Genomic DNA, 15968 nt, shown 5'->3' on the forward strand with positions numbered 1-15968 from the left:
CAGAGAAAAAGAGGAAGACCTCCAACGAGATGGATCGGCCAGGTGGCATCATTGATGGACTCGGGGGTGGCAGCGGTGGTGAGATTGGCCCAGGATCGAGCATTGTTTCGTTCTGCTGTGAATGGGGTCGCTATGAGTCGGTTCCAACTCGATGGCACCTAACAACAACAACATACATATACTACGAGGCAGTTGTTCGAACAGAACAAGGGAACATCAAATTGTTTAAAATTAGGAAAGGTGTGCATCAAGGTTGTATTCTTTCACCATACTTAGCCAACCTGTATGCTGAGCAAATAATACGAGAAGCTGGGTTATATGAAGAAAAATGTGGCATCAGGATTGAAGGAAGATTCATTAACAACCTGCAATATGTACATGACACTATCTTGATTGTTGAAAGTGAACAGGACTTAAAATACTGATGACTATCAAAGACCACAGCCTTGAGTATGGATTGCACCTTATTGTAAAGAAAGCAAAAATTCTCTCCACTGGACCAATAAACAGTTGTTGTTGTTATTAAGTGCTGTCAAGTCTATTCTGATCCATAGCGACCCTGTATAGGGTTTCTAAGGAGCTACTGGTGAGCTTGAACCACCAACCTTGCAGTTCAAAGGACTTTGCGGTCTGACACATTAGCCCACAGCGCCACACAATATATAAATGGAGAAAATATTGAAGTTGTCAAAAACTTCATTTTGCTTGGATCAACCAACCATCAACACTCATGGAAGCAGATGTCAAGAAATCAAATGATGTATTATTTTATATGATGCACAAGATCTCTTTAAAGTGTTCAGGAGCAAAGATGCCAGTTGGATGACTAATGTGTGCCTGACTGAAGTCATGGTATTTTTAATAACCTCATATTTGTATGAAAGTTGGACATTGAATAAGGAAGACGGTAGAAGAATTGATGCATTTGAGTTATGGTGTTAGAGGAGAATATTAAATGTACCATGGACTGCCAGAAGAACAAATAGGTTGGTGTTAAAAGAAGTACAGCCAGAATGCTCCTTAGAAGCCAAGATGTCCAGATTTCATCTCTCATGGAAATATTATCAGAAAGGACCAGTCCCAGGAGAAAGGTTTCATGTTGGGTAAAGTGGAGGATCTGAGAAAAGTGGAAGACTATCAATGAGATGGATTGGCACAGTTAAAATGTAGCAATGGTTGTGAAGTTAGCACAGGATGGGGCGATGTTTCATTCTGTTTGTACATATAGTCTCTATGTGTTGGTATGACTTGATGGCACCTGACAACAACAACAACAAACAGCAAGGGGTGAGAATCATGAGGACTTTTATAGAAAATTGTCATGAATTTTGTTTATTAACATTTTTTATCTTTCTGACAATTAGTGCAAAATGATGTTTATAAAAAAAAAGCCCGCTTATTTGCAAATATGATGCCCCATCTTGCTTCTTTACCTTTTTAATGTGTTTCAATAAAATACCAGATACAAAAATCAGATCAAAATATTTTTAATAACCTCCTTCTGTGTTCAGTTTCAATTCTTCCTGAAATATGAAGAATAAGAAGCAATTTTCTCATCAGTCAACACTATGCAGTTGATCATCTAGGAAAACTAGCTGCTACAGCAGGTCTAAGGTGCACTTACAGATTTGAAGTTCTGTGACTATAAAACAATTAGTTCATCGTATCTACATCAGATACAGGAACACTTTCCTTTTCAGAATCCACTATACATAACACACCATTTGGTCAAAGTTGCATTGAAAAGAGCACAAATGAGAAATATATATTAAAAGTGTTTAAAGGGTCACTGAAAGAGTTTAATCCCACTTTAAAAGTTTATACTTTATAGCATACTGATTGTAAATGATGGAACATATTGATCCAGTCATTATTTTTATTATGCATTGACTGCGTGGCTGTGTGTGACCCCGAGAAAGAGACAGAAAAAGAGACAGAGAAATAGAGTGGTAAGGGAGACTATCAAATACAGTCAAATGAAAGCCCAGTGGAACATTTTGAAGACACTAGTGTCAGTTCAATTGACCTATACAAGGTGGCAACTAGACCTACATTACCTATTTGTGGTTTCCTTTATCTAGAACTAATATATTGGCTCAGAATATTTACTGGCTTGCCATTTGAAAGTATATTCTGCTTGATTTTTCATATAAAAAAAAAATGCTTAAGGTCAATACTCATTAAAACAACAACAACAGCATTTTCTTATAAAGGAATTGAGACCTAGAGAGAATGAAGAACTCTACTGAACTCATACTAATAGTGTTTTAGTGAGTCCAGGGATAGAATATTTTATCTAGCTAAAGATTTGGCTCTTGATCAGTAATTTGGGTTTTTGAGACTCAAGGTCTTAATTGAGGCTAGGAAGCAAAACTATGTGATTTTTGGCAAATCTTGAAATCAAGTAAACTTTTAACTACATTTAATGATTCTTGCCATGGTGTTCATTGCCTCACTAGAGTGTGTTTTAATTTTTTATCTATGAGGATCTTTTAATAAATGATTGCAATATTTATTTTGTGACAGCATGAGCCCTGTTTAAATATATTTAGTTTCTAAATAGATTATTTGAACTCTGTGATTATTCTTATGATTGTATTTCCCCATCTGTTTCTTTTCCCCTCCTTTTTGGCATTTATATACAAACAATGCTTTATTTGTCTGTACTCTGCTGACAAAATGAGATAAAAACTTGCCTGTTAAGAAACAGAATGTAAAAGCAAAAATTTCAAGAACATAGCAACTTTTGGGGTCTTTGCAGAGTTTCCTTAAATCTGTCAGCCCAAATAATTAAATGATGATTGGATAGGGTGGCTAAGTGATTGACAAGGCTGCAGGAGGTAGATTGATAGCATAGTGGTTACGAATTGGGCTGCAAACCGTAGGTCAGCAGTTCGAAACTACCAGCTGTTCTGCAGGAGACAGATGAGGCTTTCTGCGCCCGCAAAGTTTTACAGCCTTGGAAACCATGTACAGGTTTGCTATGAGTTGGAACCGACTCCATGACACAAAACAACAACAGCATTTATCTCAGAACTGCTGACTCTCTGCCTCAAGGGCCTGGAGGAAGAGGTTTCAACATATCTCCTGGCAGTATATTGTAGATAATGTCAAATGACAGGTTACTGCATTGTAACCCTTCAAATGCTAATCCATCAATAGTAGGTTGGCATGAATTGCCTGGGAGGATAAAATAAAGTCATCAAAAACATATCACTTACTTTTTGTTACTACATCTTCATTTTCCTTTGGCTGCTAGAACATAAAACTTTAGATTCAGAAAGAACCATAAGCAAGGGGAAGTATAGAAAGAGTCAGACTTTGTTATCAAGAATCAATCGGATTAGGCCCTATGAAGACAATAGTGAATAAGATCTAAACTCAATTTTAACATCTTATAGTCTGGAAGCTTATATATTAATGGAAATAAAACTACAATGAAATGGAAGAAAGAAGTGCAAAAAATAATCACAATTTGTGATGGTGTCAAGAAATAGAGTAGGCTTAACTAGCTGTTAAGCCAAAGTGGGGCTTGAAAGAGAATGTGAAGCTTGAATTTATGATTTCTGAAATGGTTGGGAGTTTGTGACTTACACTGATAAAGGCTACCCTGATTCTTATGAAGAATACACACAAGAACTAAGAAGAACTTCCATCTTTGAATCTCTTTATTTTTCTTAAGTTATTTGACTTCCAAATCCCAAATTTCAAAAAAGTGTTTTCAAAAAGTTAGAAGCAGGTTTGGACAACACACACAATAGTGTGCACACAATAATGCTCAACCTCCTAAATGACATGAGAAATGCAGCTATGCATCAAGTATGCAGATCTCATTTAGACTGAAGGGGATAACTCAGGAAAACGCTGACATTCTGTACAATTAGATGAATACTAGGTGGGTTCTGTTGTTGTTCAGTGAAACTTTCTGTGCTTGTCCATGAGACCATAAAATGTGGAACAGTGCTGGAGGCCTTTGCTATTTTTATCTGAAGTGAACAGAAAGTATGACTTATTTTAAAGGAAATGTCATTCAGTGATGTGTTGTTAGCTACTGTTGCATGCACCAAGGTGACTTTTAGAGCAGTACTTTGCAGTGCCCAGATAATTCTGAAACCCAGAATTCTCAGCATACTGAAAGAGGCCTAGTGACTATGATAGTATTCCTCAGCATTATTTTTCATTTATGGTTTTACAGTTATATACTTTTAAGCAATAAAATGCTTAGAAAAGCTTACCTGAGTATCTGCATGTATGCATATCAGTGCAATAATGTATATGAAATCTGAGCAAGGCATGGAATAACATGGAATCTTAAATCTGAACACAGAAGTTTCTGAAGTGCTGATGCCACTTTGGGGATGATACCAAGCACTTCAGAGTTGTACTGGTTCAGCCGTTTCTGTGCCAGAAAACCAAACATAGATTATTTTTAAGTTTGGAAATAGGTGGGATATTTGAGAATGATACTTATACTTGTAGGCGCTGACATATTAATAAACAGGTGTTTATCATATTGATAAAATGCTTCTGTTTTATTTTAAGTTTGTGTTTATCCACAATATTTGCGTGGTCTCTATCATTCAAATGTAAACCTTCAAATGGGATCTTGCTGAAAAGATTACAAGGCACCTCATCAGATAAAAGCTTAAATATGGATTTCAAAACCATGGTGAGCAAAAGTATAGACTCTGAAAGAGACATACCTGAAAACAGGTATTGTTGTTGTTAAGTGAGGATGAGTTGGTTCCGACTGAAGTAAATGGAGTTATCCACTATACTGAACCCGAAGGCTGAAACTACTATCTATCCATTTATCATACTATGGTGACTTTTGTGTTTCTATGGTGCTGGCAAGCCTGCTGCTGGTATTTAATCAGGGTCATCCACCCATGATTGACAGGTTTCAGCCTGGACACCTGCTTCTGAAAATTTACAAAGGAAAACTGCAGATCATAGCAGAATGTTTTCTTCCATAGTGCTAGGAGGTGAGCAGTCGTTAAGGCGTCATAATACCAGGCCATATTTTGAGTAGGAGCTGACTCATTAGCAATTAACAACAATCTGCAAGAAACATACACCATTCTAGCCTTTTTAAGTGAGTTTAAGGGTGGGTGAGAGGGAAAGATCATCAGTATTTTCGTATGTAGAATTTAGGTTACTTTGTAAATCCCAATTTTTAATCTGTGCAGCTGTGACTATGTCATGTTGTTCTTGCTAAGTGCTATTGAATTGATTCTGACACATAACCACCTTCTGTAAAGTTTCCAGTGAGTGACTGGTAGATTTGAACCATTGACCTTGTGGTTTGCAGTCCAGTACTTATACAGTGCCACCCGAGGACTCCCTTTATAGGTTCAATTAATTCCCCCACATAAAGTAAAATTAAAATAAAACTAAATATTTTTGGATAAAAACAGAGCACAGCATCATATTAAGTCTCCTGAGTCTCTTCTAGTACTAAGATTCATGATTCACATGGGAGGACATTAGCTTCACTCAGATCGTGTTGCATATCGTTTCCTTGCCATGGTTACAGTCCCCTTCATGCACCATCCATCTACCAAAGGGTATACCCTGTGTGCCTGCCCCCTCGGTCATCCTTACACAACCGCTTTCCCACTCTGGGTCCAAAGTCCCCGGTAGCTCCATCTCTCCAGGTCCTCATCTCTACCTCCATCCTTGGCATCACTGCTTCTCTGGGTAGAGTTCCATTCTCCGCTCTTCTCCCTTGATGGTTCCAGAAACTTCTGCTCCTAGACTGCAAAGTTAATCACTCCCCTCACTTTGCCACAAAACATCTACTTTTACATTTCCAGCCCTTAAAATCAGTACTATTGTAACAATTATTCACTATTGTATTGCAAGAGACCTATCCGCATCTCCTTTCATCAGCCCCGACTAGACAGAATGGATACTACTCAGTGGAGGTTCTACATTGCTTCACACCCTCTGGATCTAGGTTCCCTCTTGAAAGCTTGTAAGCCAGTCACTTCTTGCCTATGTATCCCTCCCATTCTGGGTAGCCAAGGTCCAAGTTGCCCATCCCTGTCCTCTCCTTGTGTGGAGGAGGTGGGAATGATCTTCACTGTGAAGATTTGTTCCCTCCTTTGAGCTACTGCTTCCATAGGTGTATGTCAAGATCATCAAATTATATCAGATTATTCTTTTTTCCCTCTTCTTTCTTCTTCTGGTTGAGCTCTGATCAACTAGTCATTGAAGCCAGGTCAAGTGGGTATTATCTGCAAGTGTGGGTGTACTTATGCATGTGCCCTCTCTTCTCATCAGCTGGACGCTTCACTCTCTATTCTAGTCCTCTGTGGTTATGTCACTGACTCTGGGTCCAAGAGTCCCCAGGTCTTGCCACACTTCTGGCCAACCAGGTCTTCACCTGGGTTCACAGGAGTCTGTTGAGCATTGTAGAGCTTAGCTCACAGCTTCATTGCTGCTTTTCCCTCACTTCCCCTTATTGGTGATGAACGTGTTCACTAATCAGAGCATGTATTCCCACTGAGTCTTAGTCTTAGAAGGGGGTTTGCACTGAGGGGGACCTGACCACTTGCCTTGATGTCTCCTGGACTAGCCACTTGTTTGTTCTTATAGTAATCAGTCAGTCTGCCTATATTGCTTTTCATTCTTCCTGTCAGTCTTTCTTTCAGGAAGTGTCTTCTGTTCTTCTGGCAGCTCCAGTCTGGGTCTGCTTGTCCTTTCACGTGGAAATTTCCCCTCAGAGGGCTCTGGATGCTGTTCAGGATTCCACCTATGGTCTTGTATAATGTAGAGGCTCCGCAGGAAGCCTCCTTCACTGGGTATGTTGTAGCCCCATTTTAGGTATTCCAATCAGTTATAGACAGAAGATGGACTTAAAAGTTTTCTATGGTGGTATTTCTGGCTATTCCTTTCTCTCCCCCTCCAGTGTCTATTTTATAATGATATGCCAGGGAAACCAAGATTCAAAAGACAGCCAAGCATCTTAACATTATTTGCCACTGTTTCTCCATTCAAACCATGTCTCAATCTCTGTTATCCCAGAGCCCTGTTGTTCCAAGGTTGTGCATACATCATTATTTGTCTCTGTCCCAGTTCAGCTTCACATTTATCCTATTATATTTCATTTCATTGCAATGATTACAATCCCCTCCATGCATCGCCAAATAACTAAAGGATATATCCCACAGCCCCCCCTCCCCGGCTGTCAGGAAACATTTCCTCTCCCTCCATGAGTCCTGTGTCCCCAGCCACTCCATCTGTACATGTCATCATCTCTGTCTCCACGCCTGGCCTCACTGCCTCTCAGGGTAGGGTCACACTTTCTGCTCTTGGACCTCCGCTCCTGGGCTGCAAAATCAATCCATCTCCTCCTTTTGCCAAAAAAAAAAAAAAAATCTGCCTCTACATTTCTGACCCTCACAGTCATTTCTGGCAGCAGGTATTCACTGTTGTACCACAAGTCTTATCCCCATTTCCTTTTGTCAGCCCGGTCCCAGCAGTATGGAAATCATTCAGTGGAGGTTCTCCCTATCCCTGCCCTGTCTGGAACTGGGCTCCCTCTTGAAAGCTTGTAAGCCAGTCACTTCTTACCTTTATAGGCGCCCCTCCCCCTCCTGTTTTGGGTCTGTGCAGTTTGCAATCAGTTATAGGCTAAAGACGGGCTTACATGTTTTCTGTTGTGATGTTTCTGGCTATTCCCCCCCTCACCTCCTTGCTCCCCCACCCCCCCAAGTGTCTATTTCACAATGCTAGGCTAGGAAGACTAAGATACAAAAGACAGCCAAGCATCCTAACATTATTCCACTCTTTTCCCCTTTCAAGTCATGACTCAATCCCTGTATCCTGAAGCCCTGTTAATCCAAGGTTTTGCATACATCATCATTTACCTCTGTCACACCTACCCTGTGCGAACCTGCCCAAAAGTTCTCCCATCCACTTTGTTCTTCTTTTTCTCCTCCCCCTTCTTGTGTATTGGAACCCCCCCCCCATGCCCCTGCCCCCAGGGTTCCCTGTGTCTGTCTATTCCCTACCCTGTGCTCTTTCTTCACCTCCCTCCCTCCCCACCTCTCATCGCATACATACCAGTGATCAGCCCTGAGATATATATATATATTTCTTTTTCTTAGTCTTTTACAATAATGGTCCTATGCAGCATTTCTCCTTTTGTGACTGGCTAATTTCACTCAGCATAATGTCCTCAAGGTTCATCCATGTTATGTGATGGCTTGTGGCTTCCTTGTTCTTCAAGGTAGTGTAGTATTCCATTGTGTGCATGTACCATAGTTTGTTTATCCATTCTTCAACTGATGGTGTTTTAGTTGTCTCCATTTTTTTGCTATTGTAAATAGTGCTGCTGTGAACATTGGTGTGCGTGTATCTGCTCATGTTATGGCTCACATTTCTTGTGGGTAAATACCAAGTAGTGGAATTGCTGGTTCATAAGGTATTGCTATTTCCAACCTTCTGAGGAAGCGCCATATTGCTTTCCAGAATGGTTGGACCATTTTGCAGTCCCACCAACAATGTAGGAGGGTCCCAGTCTTTCCGCATCCTCGCCATCATTTGTTGTCCTCTGCTTTTTTGATCTTTGCTGTTATTGCTGGTTTGAGATGATATCTCATTGTTGTTTTGATTTGCATTTGTCTGATGGCTAGTGATCGTGACATGTTTGTTGGCTGCCTAGATCTCCTCCTTGGTGAAGTGTCTGTTCATGTCCTGTGCACATTTTTTTAATTGAGTTATTTGTCTTTTTCTTATAGAGGTATTGTAGTTTCCTATAGTTTAGAAATGAGTCCCTTATCTGATGTGTCGTTGCAAAAGATTTTTTCTCATTCTGTAGGTTCCCTTTTTACTCTTTTGGTGAAGTCTTTTGATGCACTTAAGTTTTTAATTTTTAGTATGTCCCACTCATCGATATTGTCTATTTTTGTTTGTGTGCTTTTCAAAATGTTTGGTAGTCTTTATATGCCCTGAATTAGCACCCTGACATTTATCCCTAATTTTTCATTGAGACCTTCATAATTTTGGGATTCACATTTAGATCTTTAATTCATGCTGATTTCGTTTTTGTATAGGGCGTGAAGTAAAGGACTTGTTTCAGTCTTTTGCATATTGCTTTCCAGTTCTGCCAGCACCATTTGTTAAAGAGACTGCCTCCTTTGCTTGCAATATGCCTAGGAACTTTATCGAAAATCATTTGGCTGTATGTGGTTGGGTTAATTTCTGGATTCTCGATTTTGTTACATTAATCAATGCATCTTTCATTGTACCAGTACCAGGCTGTTTTGACCACTGTGGCCATGTAGTAAATTTTGAAATCAGGGAGTGAGTGACCTCCAACCTTGTTCTTCTTCTTAAGCAGTGCTTTGCTTATCCTGGGTCTCTTTCCTTTCCATATAAAGTTAGTAATTGTCTTTTCCATCTCTTTGAAGAATGTTGTTGGAATCTGGATTGGGATTGCATTGTATGTGTAAATTGCTTTGGGCAGTACTGACATTTTCACAATGTTGAGTCTTCCTATCCAGGAACATGGTATGTTTTTCCACTTCTGTAGGTCTTTTTTGGTCTCTTGTAGTAGTGTTTTGTAATTTTCTTTGTATTAAATCTTTTGTTTCTCTGGTTATGTTTATTCCTAAATATTTCATCCTTTGGGTGGCTATTGTAAATGGCATTGCTTGCGTAATGTCCTTTTCAGCGCTATCATTGTTGCTATAGCGAAATCCAACTGATTTTTATTTGTTGCTCTTATACCCTGCCACTTTGCTAACTCTTCCAATGAGGTTTAGTAATTTTTTTTACTGAATCTTTGGGGCTTTCTATATATAGAATCATATCATTTGCAAATAAAGAGAGTTTTACTTCCTCTTTGCCAATTTGGATGCCTTTAATTTCTCTATCATATTGTATCACTCTGGCTAAAACTTCAGCACAATATTGAATAGGAGTGGTGACAAAGGGTATCCTTGTCTGGTTCCTGTTTGCAGAGGGAAAACTTTCAGTTTCTCTCCATTGAGAGTAATGTAGGCTGTTGGTTTTGTATATATGCTCTTGATTATATTGAGGAATTTCCCTTCAATTCCTACTTTGTTGTGTGTTTTTTTCAGAAATGGATATTGGATTTTGTCACATGCCTTTTCTCTGTCTGTCAATATGATCATGTGGTTCTTTTCCTTTTTCTTGTTTATATGATGGATTACATTTATTGTTTTTCTAATGTTGAACCATCCTTGCATCCCTTTTATGAAACCCACCTGGTCTTGATGTATTATTTTTTTGATGTGGTGCTGGATTCTCTTGGCTAGGATTTTGTTGAGAATTTTTGCGTCTGTGTTCATGAGGGATATTGGTCTATAGTTTTCTTTTTTAGTGGTGTCCTTCCCTGGTTTTGGTATGAGGGTTATGCTTGCTTCATAAAAAGTATTAAGAAGTTTTCCATCCTCTTCTATATTCTGGAATAATATAAGTAGAATTGGTGACATTTCTTCCCTGATTCCCTGAATGCTTGGTAGAACTCACCTGTGAAGTCATCTGGGCCTGGACTTCTTTGGTTGGGAGTTTTTTGATGACCTGATCAGTTTCTTTCTTTTTTTATTTTGTTATGGGTTTGTTCAAGTTTTCTACTTCATTCTGAGTAAGTTTAGGTAGGTCATGTTTTTCTAGAAATATATCCTTCTCTTCTAGGTTTTCAAATCTGTTAGAGTACAACTCTTCATAGTATTCTGTTATTATCCTTTTGATTTTGATTGGTTCTGTTCTGACATCGCCCTTGTGGTTTCTAATGCGAGTTATTTGTGTCCTCTCCCTCTTTTCTTTTGTTACTTTTGCCTATGGTTTGTCAATTTTATTATTCCTTTCAAAGAACCAGCTTCTTGTCCTGTTGATTCTTTCTATCATTTTTTGGTTTTCCATCTTGTCTATTTCTGCTCTAAGTTTATCATTTTCTTTCTTTTTGTGACTATAGAATGCTGGTCCGCTTCTAATTGTTGAAGATGCTTTTTTAGTGTGTTAATTTTGGTTCTTTCCTCTTTTTGGATATGTGCATTTATTGCAATAAATTCTCCTCTCAGCACTGCTTTCACCGTGTCTCAAAGATTTTGTTATGTTGTGTTTTCATTCTTTTTTGTTTCTAGGAACTTTTTGAATTCACGTTTAGTTTAGTCTGTTACCCAGTCGTTTTTCAGCACGGTGTTGTTCAGTTTCCATGTATGTGACTTTATTGCCTTAGTCTTCTTATTGTTGATTTCTAGTTTTATAGCATTGTGGTCTTAGAAGATGCTCTGTAGAAATTTGATGTTTGTGAATTTATGGAAGCTTGCTTTGTGACCTAGCACATGGTCAACTCTGGAAAATATTCCATGTGCACTGGAGAAGAATGTATATTGTGCTTTGGTTGGATTCTATGCTCTGTATACACCTATGAGGGCAAGTTGATTGATTGTGTTTTGTAGTTCCTCTGAAACTTTGTGGAGTTTCTTTCTGATTGTTCTGTACCTTTTTGAGAGTGGCATGTTAAAATCTCCCACTATAATTGTAGATTTATCTGTTTCATTCTTCAATTCTAGTAAGGTTTGCTTTATGTATCTTGGTGCTCTTTCATTGGGAGCATAGGTATTTATTATGGTTATATGGTCTTGCTCACTTGACTCTTTGATCATGAGATAGTGTCCTTCTTTGTCTCTTGTGCTGGTTTTTGTCTTAAAGTTTACTTTGTCGGAGATTAGTATTGTCACTCCTGCTTGTTTATTGTTGCAGTTAGCTTGGTAGATTTTTTTCCATCCTTTAACTTTTAGTCTGTTTTTGTCTTTGTGTGTAAGATGTGTCTCTTGCAGACAGCATATTGAAGAGTCTTGTTTCTTATCCATTCTGCCAGTCTCTGTCTCTTCACTGTGCATTCAATCCATTGACATTCAATGTAATTATCCATAGGTATGAATTAAGTGTTGTCATTATGTTACTTTTTTGGTAGTGCTGTTTGTTCTTTTGTTCTGCATGCCTTCTTGTGTTGGGTTTGAGTTTTTTGTCAGTTTCTGTTTAGTTTTCATGTTTGTTTATTCTGCTTGGAAGTTCATTTTCATGGTAAGTTGTGAAGTATGAACTTTCTTTGATGTTACCTTATAGTCTACAAACTTTTCACTACAATTAAGTGAATCCATTGTATCCTGTAATTTGCCTGACATCCTAACCACCTGGGTCTTTGTTGCTACATTTGTCTTGGTGACTTTCTTTTGGGGGCTATCCTTCCTGGGGTATGTTTGGCTTCTTTCCATGTATTTTCCATTTTTGATATCTTATTATTAATTATCTGCACATCTTTTTGCAGGTTTTGAATTGTTTCCAATGCTGTATCAATCTTATTTGATTGCTCCTGCAGTACTCTCCTGACTTCTTCCTTGTTTTCCTCCACCCCTTTTCGGAGCATTTGAATTTGTTTCTATATCATTCTTCTGAATTCTTTCTCAGATATCCAAAAGCTGCTCTTCCTCATCTAGAAAGCCTTTGTCTGTCTCCAGCTCATTTGTCTCAACTACTGTCTTCTGTTTTTGGACATGTTTCAATATCGTTTGTTGTTTTTTGTTCATCATTTTTGATAGTTTTGTGCTTTTAAAACAAAAACAAAAACAAAAAAAACTTGAGTGGATATTTGTTGTTTGTTGTTAAGCTTACTGGATGTCTCCTGGTGAATATGATCAGGAGATAGGCTTCCCTTTTCACATGTAATGTTTAGCAGGTATTGTTGGCTCTTGTCTCAGTGGTGGAATATCATGGGGTATGCCTATTGCTTGGTTATATGGCCAGCATTGCTGTCTCTTTTTTGGGTAACATAGGGAGAAAAAGCTCCCACCTCCGGGAAAGATCTGTGATTAAAAGGGCCAAAAGTAGAAGTAATATAAATGCAGAGACAAGAACCACCACTTTAGAACAGAAATGAAGCTGTGGTCGACTGTCCTGAGCTACACCTTCAGTGTGTGTGCAAGGCAGATGCCTCCAGCAGGGGCGGGAGGTGTCCACTCTCAGGTCGCTCCTCTAGTCACTATAGTAGAGGTGCGCAGGTAGATATTAAGAAGTTAGTGGGAGAAAGATTGTGCACTCTTTTTGTCTCTGAAGATCAGTTAGGTATCTGTGTGTGCACAGTGTAATTCTCGAGATAGTTGAGTCCTTTTATGTTGGGGTTTTACAGAATGCTTTATATTGGTCCTGCACAGGGAGCCCAGGTAGTGCAATGACCATGAATGGGGCCATGAACTGCAAGGTTAGCAGCTCGAAACCACCAGCTGCACTGCAGGAGAAAGGCAAGGTGCGCCACTTCTGCAAAGACCCACAGCCCCAGAAACCCTGCACACAGTCTCCTGGAGTCAGAACTGACTCCCAGGTGGACAGCCGTCAAGGGTTCCGTAGTAGAATATTTTAGGGCTGTGTCTCCGTGGCTGTTGTCATAAGTCGCCGCCAAGGTCCCTCTCTCTGTACCATGGGAAAACTGTTCCGCCTGATGTTGTCTGCGCTGAGCAATGAAGGCAAGACAGCTAAAAAGAGGGAGAAATGTGTAGTCTCCCAGCCTTTTTTTTTTTTTTTTTTGCAAATATCTCTACACCACTTTTAGCTCCGGTTTTCTGAAGACGGACTGCTGTAGCCCCCGCCCCCAAACTCTGCCAGGGTGGAGTGGTCACAGAGGTAGTCCCATCTCCAGATTTCTAACTCGCAATATTTTCCTTAAGATTGTGATTTTTTTCACTTGTGAGTGCAGGAAACTGACGTCCTGGACCTTATGGTAGATTTGGAGCTCTGGAGTTGCTCTGTGAGCACTTCCTGCATGAGATCCCAGTCCCTCTAGCATGGAGAGTCCCCTACCTGACTTTCTCCACTGCCACCCAAACCAGAAGTCTTCTACTGGCTTTTAGAACAATGAAAAATAAACAACAAATCTCTGGCCTGAATGAAATATTGTTTTAAATATTATATATTTGTTTTTATTTGCAAAATTTTAAGAGTAATCTGAATTTTCAAGATTGTATGACTGATCACAAACCTAGTGTTTTTAAAATGTGGCATACTCTTCTTCTCCCCAATATGTGCTTTTACTTTACTATTGGTTCTTCCTTATTAAGTGCCCTCAAGTCAGTTCCAATTCATATAGGGTTTCCAAGGAACAGCTAGTGTGTTCAAACCACCAACTTCATGGTTAGTAGTCAAGTGCTTATCCTACAGCACTCCACAAGAGTTCCTTACTTACCTGAAATTCCAGCCATGGCTATACCTAATGTTTTTGTCAAATGCAACAAATGTTGAAGCTTGTGGGTGTGTATTTAATGTGCCCGCTGAGGTCAAAGGGAAGGTTTTTCCATGTGAAAATCTGAAACTTCTCTTGGATACAGGCCTGTATTATTTTCATAATTCACCCACAATTATGGTTTTTTTTTTTCCCTTGGGACTGCCAGGTACAGAGTAATTGATAACAGAACAGTTATACTGTAGAATGACTTATCTTTATGAAAATAAACCACAGTTGCAGTTTGAAATGTAAATGAAACAGAGATTAATGGATTGCAAGAGGAAGACATTTTATAAATCATCCCAGATCACTTATCCATTTCCAGTTGTAGCAATTGGAGAAAGGTTCTAAGTATTTCATGCTTTCAGTGATCGATAAAGGGTAGTAAATTGGACATGCTGAACATGTTTATTATTTGTCCTGGTCAGTTTATTTAAGGTTCTCCAGTTTTATTTCATTTGGGAAGTCAAAATGGACAATGTAGAAGACTAACTCAGGGACAGCCCGGCTTATTTTTATTTGCTTTCTCTGCTCAAATCACTCACGTCTCAATGCTCCCATTTCAATAACTAAAATGGAAATTTTGATTTCACAAGACTATGTAAGATTATTTGTGAAGTATAGTCCACTATTTAGATGATTATTGCTCCATGAATAGAAGATATTTTAATTAATAATAAATCATTCAGTATTTATTGAAAAAGATAAATATTATTTTAAAGATGAATGTTAAAATTAAGCTTTTAATGCAGAATTAGCTTATGAAAATAAATGAATATAAGGGATATGTTCATCAATTTGAAATTTAAACCAAATTGAAAAGTTGGAACCATAATTTATTGTAAGAAGGAACTTAAACAACTCTTTTAATTCAATGTGTCATTTGAGTTGTTGTTAAATATCCATACCTTATTTTGAAATACAAATTAATTATCTATTACAAGAATGCTATTGCTTATCTCCTTCAAAGTCTCATTAGTATGCAAATGACTATAATTAGGTCATTGTCAGACAATATTAGTGCAGAGTCATTTCCCATAGTTTTCAATGAAAGGTTTTTGTTCCCCAAACTCTTTCGGAAATAAGCTTTGCTTAATTCGGATTGCTCTGGAAGTCTTACTGGTTCAGAGAAAATAATTTCAGACCACAAAGAAAATACCATTCTTTTAAGTTGCCACATAGGAGATTAGACAATGAGTGAAGATTATTTACATTTGTAATACTATTTTTTTTAAAAAATCTCTAAAATTTCTCTTTGTATATATATATATATATATAAACATTGGTGATAAAATTTATATAAAGCAATATTTGGTCTTCTCAATAAATAATCCTTCATATATGTTACAAAGATGGACAAAGACATTTTCAGATATTTGTAGAATACAGATCATCATCCACACCATTAAAATATGCTTATATCTTTTGTGCATAGATTATTGATGAACAGATAGAATTGATGGATTACAAATTGAAATATTTCAACAGACTGATTCAGCACTAGAGTCATTCATTCATCTATGCCAAGAAATTTGGAAGAAAGCTACCTTGCCAAGTGATTGGAAGAGATCCATATTTGTGCCCATTCTAAAAAGAGGTAAAACAAAAATGGCAGAATGCATCAGACAATATCATGAATATTACATGCAATTAAAATTTTACTAAAGATAATATAAAAACAGCTCCAACAGTACATTTATAGAGAACTGCTAGA

Source organism: Chrysochloris asiatica, unplaced genomic scaffold (assembly GCF_000296735.1).
Source record: "Chrysochloris asiatica unplaced genomic scaffold, ChrAsi1.0 scaffold00029, whole genome shotgun sequence".
NCBI classification, from domain to species: Eukaryota; Metazoa; Chordata; class Mammalia; order Afrosoricida; family Chrysochloridae; genus Chrysochloris; species Chrysochloris asiatica.